Source organism: Hemicordylus capensis, chromosome 4 (assembly GCF_027244095.1).
Source record: "Hemicordylus capensis ecotype Gifberg chromosome 4, rHemCap1.1.pri, whole genome shotgun sequence".
NCBI lineage: Eukaryota > Metazoa > Chordata > Lepidosauria > Squamata > Cordylidae > Hemicordylus > Hemicordylus capensis.
This window is the reverse complement of record NC_069660.1, coordinates 87,939,025-87,961,876: the sequence shown is the minus strand read 5'-3', so window position 1 is coordinate 87,961,876 and position 22,852 is coordinate 87,939,025. Positions and strand designations below refer to the sequence as shown.

The following is a 22,852-nucleotide window of genomic DNA, read 5'->3' as shown; positions in this document are numbered from 1 at the left end:
CGGACACATGCACATTTGAGGTGCAAGAGATCTATCTTGTGGACCTCCATTTGCACCAAATTTAGTCCAGATGTAGAACAGTGAATGCAAAGTAGTCTGATTAGTTCTTACTAGAAAAACTTGTTGATATTGATGAGATTGGACTTTGGATATATCTTGCCTTTAATCACCAGAGCCTATTATAAAGGAAATGCATATGCTTTTATGATTTTTAAAACCAATTTATTTTTAGTGTTTAATGGTGTATGCTTTATATTTTTAATAATTGTTTTTACTATTTATAATTTTTAATAAATGTGTAATTAGATGTATTACAGCCTTTTTATAATAACAATATTGATTATTTGTAGACCATTGTTCCATTTTTTGAATCCAATTATATTGGACTGTGCTGTTTGTCTCAGATCTGTACGTACATATACTGGCCGACATGACAGGCAACTCTCCATCAACATTAGGGACCCACCATTGCTGTTGCACAATTTAAAAGGCAACTTGTTTCCAATGGAAGGAGCACTGCACAGCTGCTTAGTGAGTTATCATCTGTATAATAAGAATAATAATTACTTGAATACATTTAAACATGTGAGTTATTTCATATAATAATTAGCTGCTTTTCAGCCAAAGCTCCCAGGGTATAAACATATAAAACTACAATATCAAGCTTTTGTGAGGTCTGGCAAAATAAAGATTGGCTAATTCCTATAATTTAAAAAACTGCTAACAAAAATATTAAAATCAGCTGATAAGATGGCCACTGAAAGTGGCCTACTTTCCACTGATGTCATTCTCAGATAATGAAGCTATCACAGGCACCCTTCTCTTGTAGCTTATGCAGATTCATCTTTCATCCAACTTATAGTGGAACAAATATATGCTTCTTTCTTGTTAGACTTTAAGTTCTCAGGTCATAGAGAGAGTAACCACGAGTATATAGAGGCAAAGTGTCAAGTAGGAGGCACAGGCTTCATAACAGGATAAACATCATGAAGACAAGTTTAACTTCTGAAAGATGTACATGAGGAATGTTCACAGAAACCATAGGACAAGATGGACATCTACGATGGCTGTGATGCTACTTGAATTGGGAAACTAGCTGCTTTTCAGCCAAAGCTCCCAGGGTATAAACATATAAAACTACAATATCAAGCTTTTGTGAGGTCTGGCAAAATAAAGATTGGCTAATTCCTATAATTTAAAAAACTGCTAACAAAAATATTAAAGTCAGCTGATAAGATGGCCACTGAAAGTTTAATGGCTTCTTGTACTTTCATCATAGGTGTGATACCACACTAGGTTGAAGGCCAACTATATGTGACATTAACATCTCATTATTGATTCGTTTGTTTATTATTAACAATAGCAGCCATCAGGTGTGATTTGGCTTGCAGCATTTTAACCTTCTTCCCACATAGCAATTCACATGAAAATCTCCCCCCATCCTCCGCCCTGCAAAACTGCTATATTATTTAGGGGAGCTGCCTATGGCACTGATGGCAGTTTCCTTCCTGAGGGGAATAGCAACTTCTGGAAGGGCTAGGTTTTTGTTGGAATTGTGGTGGGGCAAATGGACGTAACCCTCCCCCACCTCCATGCCACAGTACCAAATTGAATCACCTCGTTTGCTCTTTCAAAAAGAAAGAAAATAACAAAACAATGAAAACACAATTACACTTATAATCTAATGTGTAGTTCAACTCTTACTCTGTTTATTACCAGAGATATGGCTTCAACCTGCATGTGTTTCCATTTCCCCAAGTGCTGAGAAATTCCAAGGGTGCAGTGCTTCATGGATTCTGGCTTCTTTTGGAGGAGAGATCACTGGGAGCTGATGATATCTTTGCAAGATTTGTTTTATTAACAAATATATAGAGCTGAAATAGCAAGATATCTGTATAAGCACCAATAGGTTATAAAATTTACCCAGACAGAAAACACAGTGTCCTAAGGTGCTTCAGTTCTCTGCCCTCTCTCTTCCATACTAGTCTCTCTTTGGCATCTTTCAGATGGTTATTACCAAAGGTTGGTGTACTTGGGCACCGCACACCATCTGACGTGGGAACAGAAATCTGCCCCCTCGCCAGAGTGAGGGAACGATTATTCCCTTCACTCCTCTTCCCACAATCTTAGTCTGAAGCAGTGAAGACTGTAAGCATCATGGTAGGTGCTTCCATGATCAGGAGACTTGGCTTGGGCGGGAAAGGGAGTGAAGGGGAATGATTGATGCACCAGGGGTCAGGACTTCCATTCCCACTTCCGTTCCCACACCATCCTTTATTAATTATGTCTGAAGAGCAAGGGCATCATTAGGGGGTGGCCCATGGGGCACAGGCCCCCAATGAATTGCTCAGAGCCCTGTATTTCATCAGCCCAGGGCTGGTGAGGTGAAATTGTTTCTTAGCCTGTCAAATTTCTTTATCTGTTAATATTTTCTGATGGACAAGAATTTTTCATTACCCTCTCAGATTTCAGTACAGGGCAAACTTTCCTGATTGGTTAAAAAAAGCTTGTACTGTAAGTTATCAGTACCCTGTCAGAGGTAAGCTTTTCAAATGGGTAAAGTTTTATGAAGGACTAGACTGAGATTTGTCAGCACCCATGCACATTTCAATACTGGGATAAGCTTTTCCGATTGGTAATATTTTCTGATGTACTGGACCATAATTTCTCATTACTTTGTCAGATTTCACTATTTTTCAGTAATGCTTTCTGAGGAGCTGGACCATAATTTTTCATTACTCTGCCAGATTTCAGTTTTTTTCAGTGCCTGGTCCAAGCCCTCTCATCCTGAAGCCTGAAGTGGTGAGCCATCTCTCCACCCCTCCCCCTAATTGGCCACGTGCCAATCCCCCACCCCCAGCCCTTTCTGATCTGCATCCTCCCTGCACCAGCCAAGTTCATAATTTGTGTTCAGCTAACCTTGCATGGCTTAGCCTTTACCCATTGGAAAAGCTTGTCCCAGTACTGAAATGTGCATGGGTGCTGACAATTCTGTCTAGTCCATCATAAAAGTTCACCCATCAGAGAACCTTACCTCTGACAGTGTACTGAAAACTTACGGGCTTGTTTCCTACCTATCAGAAAAGCTTAGACCAGGCTTGAGAGTTCATCTCCAGCTGATATACTTTTCTTCCCCTAATGTCACATCACCCTTCCTCAACCTGAATGCTTCAGATAGCCTGCAGATGGTTTAAATCTCAGTATAGCTTGCAAGATGTAACCCTTTTAAAAATAAATAAATAAAAATAAAAATTAATACAGTCTTGGGAATTGTGATTAATTTAGTTCCTGAGAGGCTAGCTTTAGCCAAGCTGCAGTGCATGAAGATGGCATAAGGGTCAGGAGACATATTAGTAGCACTGTAAAGCCAATTCTCTATAGTCAAATCATCTGCTAATTTAATGGAAGGAGGATAGCAGTAAGGATACTTCAAAGATTCATATGAAAAAGCAGTCATAAACTGGAGGGAGAGAGTTCAGAGTGGTGTGTGTGGAGGTTAATGTTCCTAAAAGCTCTTACAGCGGCATATCCCTTTAATTATATGGCATTTGCCAATAAGCTTGTAAACAAAATCCTGCAAGGGCAGCTTTCTACAACAAGATAACTGGCTGCTGCTGATCTCAAATACAGAATGGATTGTTTGTACTTATATTTATATTACCCATCCTGCACTCCCATATTCTAGAAACAATAAAGTTTGCAAATTGAAAGATATCCATGAATATAGTTGACTAATATCAACAGTGGGGAAATAATTCTGAACTAGCTTGACCCGCACAGAGCATCTGCGCACGAGTACTTGATTACTCCCCTCACCCCCTGCCACAGTCCTCCTCACCTCAGATATCTCTCCACCCTCACTTGAGCTGCACCCCTGCTCCTGCTCCTCCATCCCGCTGCTTCCATCCCCTCACCCCTCTTGGTTACTCTTCCATCACCTTACTCCATCCCCCTCACCCCTCTTGGCCGCAGCTGCAGCATTGTGGCACCTATTGGCCAAGCTGCAGCCCCCTATCCCCAGTGACTTCCCCACAGGAGCAGCAGTAGCGGTTAATCGGGCCCTTCCTTGCTGCCACCACAGCCACTCATTCCCCTAAGGCCGCTGACAGGTCCAGATCCGTCCCTTGCCTACCTGCCTCCTTCTGCCAATGGCCCCAATAGCCCCAAATAGCAGCAGTGGTTGACTGTGCCCTTCCTTGCTGCTGCCATGGCCACTCATTTCCCTCAGACCACTGGCAGGCTTGGGCTCATCCCTCGCTCTTCCCTCTTTCTCTCTCCCCCTACCTTCTTTTTCTTTCTTTCTCTCTCCTCCACTCACTCTTCCCCTGTCTTTCTTTCCCTCCCTCCCTCCTTCCTTACGCTCTCTCTCTCTCTCCCTTCCTGAGTTAACAGATCTTGTTCATCTTGTTTCCTCATCTAATTCACACAGCAGCAGCCTCCTTCTTCTAAGGGGCTCTTTCCTCCCTCATGACCCATCTCTTCGCAGACCCCTGCCCACTATTCTTTTATATATATATAGATTCCTCTCCTCTACAATCAAGAACATCTTCCAACCAGTAACAGTTGCATTCCAACTGACCTTAACCATCACAGGCTCCTCCTCCTTATCTGCATATGGAATCCCCACTACCCAAGCACAATGGTGCTTCTGCTTTCACAGGCTCCTCCTCCCTATCTGCATATGGAATCCCCACTGCTCAAACACCACAGTGCTTCTGTTCATGAACTCTCGCGAGAACTGAACTCTTGCGAGAGCTGCCACTCATGAGATTAGCCTTAGAGAATTATATATAGAGACTAGCTGGGCCGGGCCCAGAACATCTGTGCCTCCTCCCACCACTGCTATTTTATTTCCCCACCCGCCAGCTCCCGCCACCCCCCTGCCATCCGCTGTTATCTTTTTCTCTCCCCCCCCACTGGCCACCACCATTCTCTTTGCCCTCCCACTGCCCCACCACTGCCATTTTCTCCCTCCCCCCCACCTGCCTGCCACCACTGTTTTCTCCCCAGCCTGCCAGCCGGCTGGCTACCGCCGTTTTCTCCCCACCCAGCTGCCCACCCACCCACAAGCCTGTCCAGTGACACCATTTTCCTCTTCATCTGCCGGTAGCTTGCTCACAAACTCTTGCGAGAGCTGCCATGCATGGAATTAGTGGTGGGTATGCCTAAGGAAAATAAATAAATAAATAAATAAATAAATAAATAAATAAATAAATAAATAAATTCTAGCATGATATGGACTTAAACAGGGGGAATAACAGTAATTTTTATTATTGCAGGATCTTATGTCATCGGACAATACACCATATATAAACATCAGTTCCCAGGGTTCTGTCACTCTGATGTGGCCAAGACACATAAAGCAATGGTGAGGAGAACTGATTCCCATTGCCTCCCACTTAGTTGTATCAGACAAACTAAATATGCTGCAATCAGGAAGACTTTGAGGGAAACCTGCTACTGGGAGACCCGAGTTAAAATCCCCATTCAGCCATGATACTTGCTGGGTGACTCTGGGCCAGTCACGTATCTCTCAGCCTAACCTACTTCACAGGGTTGTTGTGAGGAGACACTTAAGTATGCAGTACACTGCTCTGGGCTCCTTGGAGGAAGAGCAGGATATAAAATATAAAAATAAAACATATTTTTTTAAAAAAATAAGGTTACCAGGCAAGCTTAGCACCTATCACAATGGTGCCTCTAAGTGTGGTCCTTTACTTTCTTCCATATGACTACCATTCACTCTTTTGAGGCAAAGTTCTATACTTGGATATGTTGGGAACAAAACCTACTCACACCCCAGCCCCAGTACTGGGTGGGCCAGTATCAAAAAAATCATAGCATAAATAAGCTAGAGATGCATCTGATTTTATCAGTGCCTAAACTCTTTGGGCTTTGCCATCTGTGGTAAATTAATTCAGGGGCGTATCTAGGGTGGGGCAGGCAGGGCACGTGCCTCGGGCGCCACTTGAAAGGGGGAGCCATTTTTAAAATTTTAAAAATGGCCGCCAAAAACAAAATGGCCACCACGCATGCTCAAATGGCCTCTGTGAGGCCCTAGGCCATGCCAGGCCTCTCAGAGGCTATTTGAGCATGTGTGGTGGCCATTTTGTTTTCAGAGGCCATTTTTAAAAAACTTTTTGAAAAATGGCCACCAGACATGCTCAAATGGTCCCTGTGAGGCCCTAGAGCAGGGATGAGGAACCTTGGCCCTCCAGCTGTTTTTGAACTACAGTTCGTATCATCCCCAGCCATTGGCTGGGGCTGGTGGGAGTTGTAGTTCAAAAACAGCTGGAGGGCCAAGGTTCCCCACCCCTTCCCTAGAGGCCAGCGGGGGAGAGGGAACCTTTGCAGACAACCCCACAGCCTTTAGGAAGCCCCCCAAAAGGGCAACAGATAAATTTAATATAATATAAGTCACTGTACACATATTCAGTTTGGCATTATGTACAGATAATTAGGGCTTGTGAATACTCAGCTGAAGCTTATGAGCTAGGATTGTATTCATTTGCTCTTATTTTGCTTCTTGTGATAAGTGAGTTAAATGTGATGTCTTAATAATATGGCTATTAATGGTGAGTTTGTCTTTGAATCAGTGTGAAATCCTTAGTATTACGGCCCACTGGGAGTTTCTTGCTCTCTTTCTCTCATTTTAACTGTCTTTCTGAAATACTAGAATATATTCCAAGCAGTGACACAGTTTACTCTGTATATCCTTTAATTATTTTCAGAGTATCTGGGAAATGTCAATTTTAAAACTTATGTAATAGTGATGCATAGTAGAGAATTAGACAGGCACATCTGTTTAGTTTTCCAAGTACATCTCCACATAGTATTTGGGTATTTCATGAGCCCCAGCATACTGAAATTTGTAGTTTTCCAGCATTTTTTGGTCTGGCTACATCCAATGCTAAATAGTTTTTGAAATATTAAAAGATTAATGAGCTTGACTTGTATTTTTCAGCTGATATTATGGTGAGGTTATCTGAAAGATGGTTGTCAGATATTTGGACAGGGGGCGCAATTTCAGTGCTTGCCCTAGGTGCTATTTTCCCTAGATACGCCTCTGAATTAATTTCACCTTTAAAAAGGTTTAAATGTTCTATCCTGCAATTATTCTGGAAGCAACTTGGGCTACCAGGCGAAATACAGTATTTGAGAGGTGGCATGAAGAAAGAAGCTGAATGACCTCAACAAAAAAATGGGTTACAAATTTCTCTAATTACTGAATTGGCATGTACACCAGATTTCTAACCAGTATAATAGCTGATCAGTAGTGGAAGCAGAGTTCTGGATTAAAGACTGATTGAGACTCACTTTTCATTAATTTCCATATAATATAGAATATGTCTTATTTCAAAAGACCATGAAGAGACATATTGACCGTCAGAGTGCCTCTTACTTGGTGAAACACAGATCTTGGAATATGGGTCTAACGATATCTAGGGATACAATACTGCAAGCATGATGCATGTAGAAAATTTTAATTAGATACTGGGAAATGTGCTGCATATTGTAATTAAAGGACAGAATTCAGTGAAAAATGTGATATAGAAGATGATGCAGATCAGAACTGATGACCTCAGGGGACACTTTTGAACTTAGTCTCTATGAATCTGTGAATTGCCAAAGACACTAAGATCATATTCAGGATCCTCGGGAGTTAGAGTGGAAAAGGCATCCCAAGAAGAATAAAGGGGAAAGAAAGATATTTGAAATGTATTGGGAGAAAAGAACATGGTAAACCTCTTAGAGGAAATGAAATGAAATGATTTTTCTCAAATAACCAACATAAGGATTTGAAAATGAACATCTTTTAGTATTAATTTAATTAAAGCAGCATGCTGCCATCCCTTATAAAGCTAGAAGAATCAGTCTGTTTAACGGGTTCTCAAGCTAATCAAAAATTAATTAAGCGTTTAGTGGGGATTCCAAATCCCTGAATTGGATTTGAAGAAGGCCGTTTCCATGTCTCTTTGGAACATTGCTTGTTTTACTACAACAGAAGGTATGGTTGACAAATCATTATCCCTCTCTTTTAGGTGATCTTCCCTACAGTTAATTCTTCATTGGTAATTATTTCCTGTAAAGAAACAGAGCAGATCATGCCAATATTTTTCTGTGGATGCAGACTTCAACACACTTTGGAATATTGCCACAGATGTCAATTAGATTATTCTCAAATCAGAATTTGAGTATAAATCTCTCTTTCTCTTGCTTGCCCTACAATTAGTCCTGATATTCACAGGACCAACTGTATATGATTAATGTAACAATAAGTTTTCATACCTTCATTTACCACATTGCAAATATACAGTGACCAGCTAGCACTTCATTGACTCAACATACCTTCTGGCAGCTGACAAGAAGCTTGCAGGAGAGACAAGAGGAGAGACAACATCTGCTCCCAGGTAGACCCCAGGGTGTGAGACTGGGTACCTGCCTGTTTGCGTGTCCTGCTTGTCCTGCTGCCCCTCTGTCTGTTATCTGCCCCCCAGGACTGGTTGCTGTGCTGAGGTGAGGCCTTGAAGGATTGGGGCCGGGGAGGAGGGTGACTTGGCAGTTTCCTGCATTCCAGCTGCCTAGAGCTACCTGCTCAGGGCTATATAGGCTTCTGCCAGTGGCGGCAGGCCCTTGGGGAGCAGTGCCGATCATCCTTGGAACTTCACCTTGCTCCTCTGTAATGGCAGGTTGGTCCAGAACAAATCAGAAACCATCCATGATTTGATTCTGGATGAAGGTGCCAACCTGGTATGTATTACAGAGACCTGGCTGGGGGAGGCTGGGGGCCCAGTGTGGTCCCAGCTTCTTCCTCCAGGCTACTCTGTTGAGGAGCAGGTGAGGGACCGTGGGTGGAGTGGCTGTGGTCTATAAGAATAATCTTTCCCTTACCAGGATCCCTGTTAGAGTGTCAGACCATATTGAATGTGTGTACTTAAGTCTGGGGACCAGGGATAGACTGGGACTTCTGTTGCTGTACTGATCTCCCCATTGCTCAACAGGGTCCCTAACGGAGCTGACGGACTTGGTCTCGGACTTGGTGTTGGAGTCCCCCAGGCTTGTGGTGCTGGGGGAATTCAATGTTCACTTTGGGACCAATTTGTCTGGGGCGGCTCGGGAGTTCATAGCGGCCATGACGACTATGGGGCTATCCCAAGTGGTCTCTGGGCCAATGCACATTGCTGGTCACGCACTTGATTTGGTCTTTCACTCTGATCAGGGTGGTGTTCCGTGGGTGGGGAATCCTGTGATTTCCCCATTGTCATGGACAGGCCACCATCTGGTTAAGGTCAGAATCACAATCACCTCCCACCTTCACAGGGGCAAGGGACCTATTAGGATGATCTGCCCGAGAAGACTATTGGATCCAATAGGATTTCAAGAAGCCTTGGAGGGATTTAGTGTTGGCTCTGCTGGTGATCCTGTTGATGCCCTGGTGGAGAATTGGAACAACAAACTCACTGGGGCAGTAGACATGATTGCTCCTAAGTGTCCTCTCTGACCTGCTTCAAAATTGGCCCCTTGGTATACGGAAGAACTACAGGGGCTGAAGCAGCGAGGTAGACAGCTGGAGCGCAAGTGGAGAAAGACTCAGCTTGAATCCGACAGATTGCAACATAGAGCTCATTTGAAGACCTTTGCTCAGGCGATACGTGTGGCAAAGAAGCAATTCTTTTCTGCCTGTACTGCATCCGCAAGTTCATGTCTGGCGGAGTTGTTCAGGGTTGTAAGAGGACTAGTGAGTGCCCCTCCTCCCTTGAATCAGAATCTGGAACCATCGATTACCTGCTGTGATGTGTTTAATGAATTATTTGTGGGGGAAATCTCTCGTATTCGGGCCGACTTAGACTTCGTCTCCACAATTAACTGAGTGTCTGATGTGGAGGTGTCCAGTGACTCCTCTGGTGTGATTAGGTTAGATCGGTTCCAGTTTGTGACTCCTGAGGATGTGGACAAGCTGATTGGAATGGTGCAGCCTACCACCTGTTCTCTTGACCCTTGTACAACAAGGCTTATATTATCTGGCAGGGGGGTTGTTGTAGAAGGCCTGGTAGAGATTATAAATGCATCTTTGAGGGAAGGTAGGATGCCTCCTTGTCTTAAGGAGGCAATTATTAGACCGCTTCTGAAGAAGCCTACCCTGGATCCCTCGGACTTGAACAACTACAGGCCTGTCTCCAACCTTCCGTGGCTGGGCAAGGTAATTGAGAGGGTGGTGGCCTCACAGCTCCAGACAGTCTTAGATGAAACTGATTATCTTGACCCATTTCAAACTGGCTTTTGGGCTGGATATGGGGTGGAGACTGCCTTGGTCGGCCTGATGGATGATCTCCAATTGGCAATTGACAGAGGAAGTGTGACTCTGTTGGTCCTTCTGGACCTCTCGGCGGCTTTCGATACTATCGACCATAGTATCCTTCTGGAGCGTCTGAGGGGGTTGGGAGTTGGAGGCACTGCTTTGCAGTGGTTCCGCTCCTACCTCTCAGGCAGGTTCCAGATGGTGTCCCTTTGAGACTGCTGTTCTTCTAAATCTGAATTTTTGTATGTTGTTCCCCAGTGCTCCATATTGTCTCCAATGTTGTTTAATATCTACATGAAACCGCTGGGAGAAATCATCAGGAGATTTGGTGCAGGGTGCTATCAGTATGCTGATGAAACCCAAATCTATTTCTCCATGTCAGCATCATCAGGAGTGGGCATAACCTCCCTAAATGCCTGCCTGGAGTCAGTGATGGGCTGGATGAGGGATAACAAACTGAGACTGAACCTGGCTAAGACGGAGGTACTCTTTGTGCGGGGTTGGAACTCGAGAGATTATTTTGATCTGCCTGTTCTGGATGGGGTCACACTTCCCCAGAAGAAACAGGTACGCAGTCTAGGGGTGCTTCTGGATCCAAGCCTCTCCCTAGTGTCCCAGGTTGAGGCGGCTGAGTGTGAAGCTTCTATCAGCTTCGGCTGATACGCCAGCTGCGTCCGTTTCTTGAGGTGAATGACCTCAAAACAGTGGTACATCTGCTGGTAACCTCCAGACTGGATTACTGTAATGCGCTCTATGTGGGGCTGCCCTTGTACATAGTCTGGAAACTACAGCTGGTCCAGAATGCGGCAGCCAGGCTGGTCTTTGGGTCATCTCGGAGAGAACATATTACTCCTGTACTGAAGGAGCTACACTGGCTGCTGATGTGTTTCTGGGCAAAATACAATGTGCTGGTTATAACCTATAAAGCCCTAAACAGTTTGGGCCCTGGGTATTTAAGGGAACACCTTCTTCTGCATGAACCCCACCGCCCACTGAGATCTGCTGGAGAGGTCCATCTGCAGCTGCCACCGGCTCGTCTGGTGGCCACTTAGGGACGGGCCTTCTCCGCTGCTGCCCCGAGGCTTTGGAATGTGCTCCCTAGTGAAATAAGAGCCTCCCCATCTCTGACAGCTTTTTAAAAGTCTTTAAAAACACATTTCTTCACCCAGGCTTTTAATTAATGTTGTTTTAATGGTTTTAATCTGTTTTAAAATATTATTTTAAAATCTTTAAATTGTTGTAATGTGCGGGTTCCCCCCCTCCCCTGTTTGTGTCTTAACAAATGTTTTACTTTGTTTTTATTCTGTTGTAAACCGCCCAGAGACGTAAGTTTTGGGCGGTATAAAAAATTTTTAATTTTAAAAAATTAATAATAAATATACATTATATGTTTTTAGGGCACATATTACTCTTAAGAAAGGATTTCAATTTATTTTGCAGTGTAGTAAACAAGGGCAGCTCCAGAAGGGGCATGCGTGGGCAAGCAGACACACACACGCCCTAACAGTGTCTTCCCTCCCATTGCCCCCTTTTCTAGTTCAATATGTAGGACACAGCTCGCCCACCCATAAGTGAACTTTCCCCCCTTCTGTGCCTCCCTAGTCTTTTTTTTCTAAGTGGAAGCAATTACTTGCTTCTAGTCCTTAAAAAGAGAGAGTGTCAACTCACATTTATTTATTTAACAAATTTTTATACCACCCAAAACTTATGTCTCTGGGCAGTTTACAACAAAGCAAAACAAACAGAAAAAGTTAAAACATTAGTAAAAACAAAATAAATGACAACAGAAAGAGTAAAACGTTAGTTAAACAGAATAAATGATAAAATAGTAAAAACATTACAACACTTTAAAATGTTTAAACAATATTTGAAAACAATGTTAAAATTATTAAAACAATATTTAATTAAAAGCCTGGGTGAACAAATGCATCTTTAAAGACTTTTTTAAAGTTGTCAGAAATGGGGAAGCTATTATTTCACCAGGGAGCACATTTGAAAGCTTAGGGGCAGCAGTGGAGAAAGTCCTTCCCCAAGTAGCCACCAGACAAGCTGGTGGCAACTGCAGACGGACCTCTCCTGATTATCTCAGTGGGAGGTAAGTTCATGACAAAGAAGACATTCTCTTAAATACCCAAGGCCCAAGCCATTTACTGCCAGATCTCAGAAGTGATCTGTTTTAGGCACTTGTATGCAAACCTCTTATCTATTTATTTGCCTATAGCTCAAATAGCTCATACATTTTGAAACTTACCAGATTTTCAGTTGCTCTCCTAAATATATATAAGGTTTTAATTTGTGGATGATTTTTTAAATTGTTAAATTGTTTTACGTTTTTGTATATATTTTAACTTGTCTTATGCTATTGTTAACCACCCAGAGACAAAAATTTGGGGTGGTGTACAAATGTGATAGATAGATAGATAGATAGATAGATAGATAGATGAGTATCTGGATACCATTTTTGTGTGAACTGATTTCCTTATTATTTATCATATTTAATCCTCCCAAGCCATACACTTACTCAGCAGAGTAAGTGTCCATACAACCACCAGAAAGAAACAACAAAAAGGCCAACATCCACATCATGCTGTGTGCTATACTGAGAAAAGATTCTCCCTTGCTACCACATACTCCTTTGGGGATGGGAGATCATCTTCTACCCTTCTAGTTTGGCACCAAATTTGGACCAGGAGAAGTTCCCATACAGATTTCTTCTTAGATGTAGGATGCTATTGTACACGTAGATTCTTTTCTAGATTTTCCTAGGGGGGAAGTGATGACACAACCTTTCCAAAGTGCTAGCTGTGAAATAACAGCGGATACTCAGGCATGCCTATATTCATTCACATAACATCAATTCAAACTCATCTGAGCACCACAAGCAAATGGATTCATGAAGCTATGTTGTTCAATGCTGATTTAAATCAAAGCAAGACTTTTCACTAATGTCAACATGTCTGGTTCAGATAACTGAAAAGTGGTTAAAAGTAAAGGAAAGTGGTTAAGGTTAAAATATGTCATTGACGTCAGTCACAACAGCTGAGGGACCAAGTAGGATGAAGGGCTAGTTTCTATTGGAGCATCTTCTGACTAAGGAAGAGAGGAGAGCTGCTCTTGTGGTAGCAAGCATGACATGTCCCCTTAGCTAAGCAGGGTCCACCCTGGTTGTATATGAATGGGAGACTTGATGTGTGAGCACTGTAAGATATTCCCCTCAGGGGATGGAACCACTCTGGGAAGAGCAGAAGGTTCCAAGTTCCCTCCCTGGCTTCTCCAAGATAGGGCTGAGAGAGATTCCTACCTGCAACCTTGGAGAAGCTGCTGCCAGTCTGTGTAGATGATACTGAGCTAGATAGACCAATGGTCTGACTCAGTATATGGCAGCTTCCTATGGACCAATGTAAGGACTTTATAAGGCTGCCCACACCCAGTCCTCACCAACAGATACTGGTTTAGGAAAAAGGGCGACATGGTTCCTCATACCAGAGGCTGTAAACTAAACTGAAAACCATTTAACATAGGTCGTAAGAACTCAGGGCTTGTGTACCCATTATTGTTTTTCACCATTTACCCTCTAGTAATATTTTGGGGGTTCATATGGTGTGTATATAAAAACAGGATACATCCTGTCTTCCCTGCACTGTCACACTTCAAATGACATACATACAGTACCTGCCCCTACACTGAAGGTTGGTTCCCTCATTGTTCTCCTTCATCCTGCTTCTGGTGGGCTGCTGTTGTTTCTCCTGCTCCTCCTCTTATTAAAATATTTATATGCCACTTTTCAAGAAAAAAAGTTCTCAAAGCAGTTTACATCACAAAAGAGATAAGAAAATACCTTTTTAACTGTCCCAAAAGGGCTCACAATCTAAAAACCTCTCTTATACCCACACACACACAGAGAGAGAGAGAGAGAGAGAGAGAGCAAGCAATGGCTTCTGGAAAAGACACAATGGCCGCCTTCAGACATAAAGAGGAATCTGAGGCGAACTCACTTCAGGTTTGCCCGCTACGTCATCCGAATGATTCTCGGACACAACCGTGATTCCGATTTTGCCTCCAAACCTCAGAACAAACCTGTGATCTGTACTGAGTTTCATCCACCCAACCTAGGATCCATTCCCTCCTCTGTGTCATCCGGATAGGGGTTTTAACCCAAACTGGAGTTAATGGCGGAAGCTCCTCCTGCAGGCTTCCCTCCCATTGGCTGGTGTGGGCTGTGCTTCCAGAGTCAGAGGACACCCACGCAGCCAATCCCGCCCCCATTGCTGGTTCCCAGACTAGGACTCTGATTGTCCGGGAGCACATAGGGAGTGGGGGTGGAGGCAAACTATGGAACCATTGGACACACAGTTTGCCATTACATGCAAAGGGGGCCAAGGTTTGGCTAAATAGACAGTTTTTCTCACCCTGTTAAAAAGAAAAGAAATCCACTACTTTAAAAGGTGCCTCTTAGCCCAGTTAGCAGAGGTCTGTTTGTAAAGTTTGTGTGTGTGTGTGTTTGTGTTTTAAGGATTTTATTTATTTATTTATTATTTTTACATGTTATATCCCGCTCTTCCTCCAAAGAGCCCAGAGCAGTGTACTACATACTTAAGTTTCTCCTCACAACAACCCTGTGGAGTAGGTTAGGCTGAGAGAGAAGTGACTGTCCCAGAGTACATTTAAACAATCAACAGCCCTTGTTTTTTTTTTTTTAACTAATCATTTATTTTGCTCCAAGGAGAGGTGTTTTGTGTTGCCACAGGCTCCCAGACAATCAACACTCTACACAACACATTGTGTTTAAAACTGAAGAAACATTTTACTACTAAGCTTGGTCCTCAAGAGATTGTACATGTGATTACAACGTGGTGCCCAGATTGGAGTGGCTTTTGCTCTGATACACATTGGTACGCAACTCCATGTTCTCTTCAGGAGCCAATGTTCTCATTTAATGCTAAAGATATATTCAGGAAGTAGTTTGCATCGGAGGACACCAGGGATCAATGCCAGTCACTGATATTTATGTGCAGAGTGTTTTTCCCTCATCACAGAATAGCTGCATCAGGTCCCAACTCATCTGGGATTAAGGAGAAAGGCTTCTGTGTCACAGCATATAATTTTTAAGTCATTTTGAATCATAACACTTTTTATTTTAGAAATTAAAAGTAGACTGCAGATACCCTTTAGTAGATTTATGTATAGCTTTAGTGAGCTCACTTTAGCTGTTACCGGGGAAAAGACTAACTGTTATTTCCAGGTAAAAAGCAAGAGGCATTTGCTGCTTGGTATGGCAACTTATAGGTAAAAATATAATGTGTTCACTACCTCTAACACTATCGCTTAGGTTTTCTTTAATTTGTAGTAGGCAAAATTTTGCATTTCAAAGGAATAAGAGGTATGATCTGTGTCACCCATAATGTTTAATTCATTTTCTGGGATCTGTGAAGCAAAGGTTGCCCAGACTGTTACATCTGATGAAGCTTTTGTATCTTGCATTTTCTCTTGGCCTTGCCAATATGAATTTTTGATATGATCAAAATGATCATCATGATAACTGGCAAAACTAGTTTACCATGTGGTCAAAGGATTGTGAGAACTGACCCTATCTGAGGGATTCAGCAGAACTCATATACTGAACTCCTGTACAGAATTCAGGGACTCAGGGACATTTGTAATCCCCCCTATTCAACTGTAGCTATGCCCCTGCATCTAATGTTGTAGGGAGCAGTAACTCCAGCTGCTGGTGCCTACTACGGTCTGGTTCCTGACAAGCTTTCCAGAGCCCATTCATAGATTTGTTTGTCTTCTCCTCACTTGTTCAGAATTCAAACTGAGAGGTTCTTTCTCTCTCTGCATAAGAGACTATAAGTCTGTTTATTATTTTCTTAGCCTATGTTCTATCAGTCTGATATAAAATATATAAAATAAAATAAATGAAATTAAAAAAATAAATGAAATGAAATATATAAAATATCAGACTCGTGTTTCTCATTTAAAGTTGGCTTCTTGTTCAATTACTTATAGAGGATAAGTAATTACTCTGTAGCAGTTGGCACTGGCTGACATACAGAGCAAGGAGGCAGCGATGTAGTGAGAGAGCAGCCTAATAAAGCCCTGGGAAAGTGGCAGTTTTCTTCTCTTCCCCAGGAAATCCTATGTACCACCCGAAAAAAATATGTCCCGGAGGGCTGTGCAATCCTCAGGGACATATTTTTGGGTGGCAAAGAAGCTTCCTGAGGAAGAGGATGGTGTGAAAAATAGCTGCTTATCTATTGCACTGGTGCAGTTAGTTGGGAAGTTCTGTTAGACTGTTCTGTTGCTTCATCAGTGCATTTTTGCTCAGTATGTCAGCCTCTGAGAAGAGTGACAAAAAGTGTGTGGCGGTGGGCAGGGGGAATTAAAGCAGGCTCAGTGATAGTGCAGATGCATATCAGTGGCAGTGAGCATTTGCCTGAGCCAGGCAATGGCATTTGCCTGAAGTTGTCATATGTGGATGCTGGGCCTACTTCTGGACAAATTTAGAAGTTAGGAGAATAAGACCTAGTACTGATTATTTACACACACACACACACACACACACACACACACACACACACACACACCTTAAACATAGATCACCCCAAGTGAAAATAATGTGAAAAGTAATAGAGTGTTGTATTCACCTTTTCACAGATTAGCACTACATGATCCTGGTTCTTCCAGAAAGGGTTTCAAAGTCTGATGATGCAATCCTAAGAACATGCACATGAGATGAATCAATGCAACCATTTGAGCTAGAGTGTGAGCAACCTATGACTACCATCTCAGTCATCTTACCTTGTTTGGCAGGGGCAACCAGAGAAGGACCTCCAAAGAAGATCTTAAGGTCTGAATCAGGACATAGGGGCAAGGCGCTCTCTCAGGTAACTCGGTCCCAAGCCATTTAGGGCTTTAAAGGTAAAACCAGCACTTTGAATTGGGACCAGAAATGGACAGCTGACAAAGCACTGGTGTAATATGATCAAAGCACCCAGTCCCAGTTAATAGTTTTGCAGCCCTATTTTGTACCAACAGCAGTTTCTGGACCATTTTCAAACCCACATGCAGCACATTGCAGTAATCTACGCGATTGGTTACCAGAGCATGAATAATTGTGGCCAAGCTATCTCTATTCAGGTACAGTCACAGTTGGTGTATCAGCCAAAACCGATAAAAGGTGCTCCAAGCCAAAGAAGCCATTTGAGCTTCAGGCAACAATGCTGGATTGATGTGTACCCCCCCGACTGAGAATCTGGTTCTTCAGGGGGAGTTCAACCCCATCCAGAATAGGCTAAACATCATTCACCCTTGCAGAGGAACCACAAACCAGCAGTACTTCTGTCTTGTCTGGATTGAATCTCAATTTGTTCACCCTCATCCAGTTCATTAGCATCCAGGCACTGATTCAGGACAATCACCACCTCACCCGCATCTGATGAAAAAGAGGGATGCTACTGAGTGTCATCCACATACTGATGACACCTCTGGCCAAATCTCCAAATAACCTCTCCCAGTATTTTCATGTAGATGTTAAACAGCATAGGAGAAAGAACAGAACCACAAAGCACAACTGCCAAGAGGTTGAACAATAATCCCCCAGCACCACCTTTTGGACCTTGAGGTAGGAGCTGAACCACTTCCAAGCAGTGACCCCCACTTCCAACTCGGGCAGCTTCCAAAAGGATACCATGGTCAATGGTACTGAAAGCTGCAGTGAGCTCCAAGAAAATTAACAGGGTGAGGGTTGCACTCCCCCTATCTCTGTTTCTACACAGTTCATCACACAGGGTATCCAAAGCAGTTTCTGTTCCAAGGCCAGGCCTGAAGCATGATCGAAATGGATCTAGATAATTCATTTCCTCCAAGAGTGTCTGGAGCTGGTCAGCCACTACACACTCAAGCACCTTGCCCAGAAAGGGAATATTGCCCACAGGCCTATAGTTGTTGACATCCTCTGGATCCAGACTAGGTTTCTTTAGGAGTGGTCAAATAATAGTTGTCTTCAACAAAGCTGTGACAACTCCCTCATTGGCATTTAGAATCTGGTGGACCCAGATAAAAATGTGTTCCCTTCTATATTTAATAAGCCACAAAGGGCAAGGGTCAAGCATGAAAATGGTCAGCCGAACTTGACTGAACACCTTGTCCATATCCTCAGGCACCAATAATTGAAACTCTTCCAGCAAAACTAGACCAGGTGGTACTCTGGACACCTCTCCCAATGACACTGCATCAACTTTAGATGTATAATTTATTAATAATAATATGATATGCATAGGGTTAACCCTCAACCTTCAATGAAGAAGAAACCACAGTGTATCACACCCAGTGTTCCCTCTAATTTTGTTCAACTGTGTGTGGAATGAGTTTTGTTCTGGGTGGCAGTAAATCAAGGCAGTGTGTGTGTACATGCATTCAGAATGAGGCCTTCCTGATTCAAACTGAGAGAGATCCAAAATTAACTGAGTGGACATAAAAAAAACTTGTGAGTAAGTGCACACACTTTAGAGGGAACAATGATCACAGCAGAATTTGTTATGCTAACAGTCAGTGAGAAGCCAGAGGAGATCTGGAAGTTTCCTGAGCTCAGCTCCAAGTAGTCCATTCCCTAGCCTCTTCTTGTGTCTCTCTAAGTAAAGATGACCAGGACTGGGGGGGAGAAAAGGAAGAACTTGCCAAATGGAAGAGCTGCAGAAAGAGATGTGCAACTGGGTCCTCTAGAGCCAGCTAGACAAGACTTTAAAAGAAATGCCACTTCTTGCCTCTGTGCCTGAGCGGTGAGGCGGGGGGCGGGGTTGTGCTCCCGGCACGAAGAAGCAGGCACGGAAGTGCCATCTTGGCCCCCTCCGCGTGACTAGGGACTGTCCAATCAGGTGAGGGGGCTGGGAAAACAGCGTAGGATGCGACCCTGTATAGAGGGGACGGAGTGCATCTCTCCGACCAGGGGAACGAGGTGTTCCTCCGGGACTTGCAACGTGGTCTCCAAGAGGTGCTAGCTGGGTGGGGAAAGCGGGGCTAAACAGAGGTTTGCCCCACTTCTGTGGCAGGAGAGTGCGGGTGTTGGGTAGGTAGATTCAGGGATCGGTGTTTGGCTGGAGGGCCAGTTGGGTGAGGGGGGGTCAAGGAACAGCCTTTCAGGGCTTTGACGGCCCGTAAGGTTGGGAATGGCCCCCACTTGGGGGGTGGGCGCGACTCACCGGCTCAGAGCTTTGACAGCTTGGGTTGGGGGTGTGGTGGACCACCACCCCCTCGGTGGGGTGGAGCCCTGCGGTGAGAGGAGGCCAGGACTTGGAGCCTGGCCAAATCAGGACCCGGCCCTTCGCCCTGGTGTGGGGTGCTCTTCACTAGGAAGGGCCACCACGCGAAAGTAGTACCCGCACTCTAGTGTATTGGGACCTCGTTGCAAGTGTCGTTACCTCTGTACAATAATAAAAGTAGCCCTTATTTACTCCAACTAAGGGTGTCCTGTCTTCATTGGGGGCCTGGGGGTGCAATTGTACTAGGATCCTAGTAGGGATCTGTGGCCCATGAGAAATGTCTTCCTCAGCATTGAATGGTTTTCACAAGGGGCCTGTATGTCAGAAATATCACACACCCAAGGATGCCAGATCTCCACATAAGCCAGATGTGCTTGGTTCAAGGTCACAAGTTTCATGGAACAATCTTTAATTTCAATCATTGTTTAAATAGCTGTCACACTGAATGAGAAATACTGTACCATGAAAAAGCACACTAGCAATGGGGGGGGGAGTAGTTTTGCTTTGCCAGTATGTGACAATTAAAATAACTTCTTGGCCTGATTTACTATTAAGAATAAATTCTTAGCCTGATTTACTATTTTGAGTCATCCCTACTTGTTTCTCACCCTTGGAAAGCTTTTTCAACTGCTCAGCATACTGACAATGTAAATAGATGCATAGAAAGTGTGATGGGGAAAAGATGCAAAACTTCCGTGGGGTGGGGAGGTGGAGTGGTGTGGCACAATTGAGTAATGCTATGCCTACCTGAGCCCCCTTTTTAAAAGCACAACATCTTTGAAGTAGCAATCTGGCAAATACACTCAATCAATTATAAATGAAATAATCTTCTTAAAATATTAGAGATTTGGGTGCTAAGCAATACTGGAAGATTATGGAGAGAAAATCAGTTTTAGAGCTTCCTAAAGTGACAGAAAGAGAATAATCGGAAGAAATGGTGAGAATTTTAAAACGATTATGTAGATTTGTGTCAGTGGAAGTGTCCCAGCAATCCTGAGCTGATCTCTTGTACGCTGGAAATAGATTAAGACCAATCCTTTCTTAAAGGGGCAGGTTGCTTTCAAGTTTATCTTTTTTTTTTAGACGACCTTAACATTATTTTAAAACTGAAATGGATTCTCAGACCCAAGGACATTATTCAGCTGCATTATACCCAAGTCAGGCTGAGAGCAGAAAGACTGGGGAAGTGGGGTAGATAAATATTCAAACAAATTGCACTGAGCATCAGACCTCAACATTAAAAGACCTACAGCTGGATCCTAAACACATTTGCCTGGAAGTCAATCAGAATTATTTCAATAGGACTTGTTTCATAGTAGGTATGTTGTAGTATTGCAGGCTTTGGCTTATTCCACCTTTAACCCAAGCCAATACAGCCCATAACAGGACACAAAACAGAAATAGAACATTATTTAACAGCATGCTCAACTATCTGATGTAGCAGAGATAGAGTTACTTCATTCATGATATGTAGGTTAGCAGATAAAAGTGACCAACCAAATACACTGAATATAAAGCAACTCTTAACATCATTCATATCAGAAATAAAGCCCTGCTACTGCAGCTGAAGGAGGTCAACCTCATTACTGCCATGAATAACAATATAGTTTGATTTCAGCTGGGCAGAGTGCTTTGTCCGATCCTACACATCAAAAGTACCCCACTGAGTTTAACAGACCCTAGTAAATAAGAATAGGATTGTGGGGATTCTGGCCCTACCGTCTTTATCTCAATCATTCTACCAATGGCCATATTCTATATATGGGGAGCCAAGGTGGGACATTGTGTCTGCCAAGCTACCAAATAATTTCCTAGCTGAGATAACTAATCTCCAACTCAGTTCTAACACAGAAACATTGGACTGCGGCAACTATCTCCATTCAGGTGACAGACCGGTCAAGCCTCACTCTAGTTTCCAAAAGGCATATACATTCACAGTAATAGTGGGGGGAAAGGTAATATTTCACAATATAATGGTAATATATTCCCAAATTCATTATCAACATTATTAATGAGTAGTTTCTATCAACATTCACAAAACTGTGCTATTTATTTTATCAATACCTGGGGGTGGCCTAGGTGAGAGCAATGCCCATAGTAAATAATACATCGAGGTTTCCTTTGTTCCAGTATGCACTAAGTTGCTAACCCCTATAGAGTTTGTCTTAAATTTGCTGACTGGCATCCTAACACTTAGTTTATGCAGTGAAAGCATGCCCAGTTGCAGTGGTAGCATCCCTACTTCAGAAGCGCAGATGCTTCCGTGTGTGGGATTTTTGCAGATCTCCACCCCCCCTGGAGGCGCTGTATGCAATCCAGAGTTATGTCCCAGAGAGCTGCATGCCCCTCAGGGACATATTTCTGGTTTGCAAAGAGTGCTTATGGAGGGGAGGAGAAATCAGCAAAATCCTCCCCCCGCACACAAGCATCTACGCTTCCAAAGCAGGGAAACGACTGCTGTGACTGAGCATCCTTTCACTGCACAGATGCAGCATTAATCAGGATTTTGACAACTGATATGTTTTCGTGTAGTGAATTTTGTTCATTTTGATTTTTTTAATGGCTCTCATTCCCCCCCCCCCTTTCTAATCCCACTCATCAACTTTCTTTTGTTGGAATATCCTTCTAATCTGGGTTCTAAATCTTTTATATCTTGGAATTTTATATCTTGGAATCACCACAGAGTAGTAATGTGTTCCCCAATCAGTTCCCATGAGCATCTTTTTTGCCTTTTATATTTACTGGCTGACATCCAGACTAAAGTTACACATGCTGGAAAATGTTTTGTGCACACAATGGAGAACAATCCTCAGGGACATATTTTCAGGAGGCACAGAAGGAAGGGGGTTTAACAAAAATCGTCCCTCCCACATTCCACACTTGAAACATTTTTCAGTATGTACAATGTTAGTGTGCATGTCAGCTGCTGACAATAAACAGACACAAAACTTTTTGCTAAAATAAGTTCCTTATAGATGATATATTCCTTATAAATTCCACTAATAGAATACAGTGTCAATGGAACAGAGAAAGAAGGTGCTTTTTAGCTAGCGCAGAGCAGTTGAAAGATGTGCATACTTGAAATGACTCAGCTATTGGGAAAAATGGAACATCTGTCCAGGGCAGTTGGCCTGCTGCTGCTGTCTTTCTCTGAAAGTGTAAAGCAGGAGAAAGCATACATAGCAACTGCACACCAGAGTGTGACCTATGGACTAAGGCAAAGCGCAAGAGGAAAGAGGTGGGGAGCAGAGGTTGGGGGAGACGGGGAAGAACAGAATACCTAGCTTCCTGG

General features: G+C 43.2%; 1 long non-coding RNA gene across 2 annotated transcripts; it reads right to left on the bottom strand.

Annotated features, from left to right (window-relative positions):
• Nucleotides 1-226: 226 nt before the first annotated feature.
• LOC128324572 (uncharacterized) lies at nt 227-14,483 on the bottom strand. Of its 2 annotated transcripts, none has more exons than XR_008306948.1 (3): nt 14,296-14,483; nt 1,705-1,874; nt 227-543 (listed from the first exon to the last, which is right to left on the bottom strand). It is a non-coding gene; the product is annotated as an uncharacterized LOC128324572 (long non-coding RNA). The 2 variants fall into 2 exon arrangements; XR_008306947.1 differs by having other exon boundaries at nt 1,717-1,874.
• Between the last annotated feature and the right edge of the window lie 8,369 nt (nt 14,484-22,852).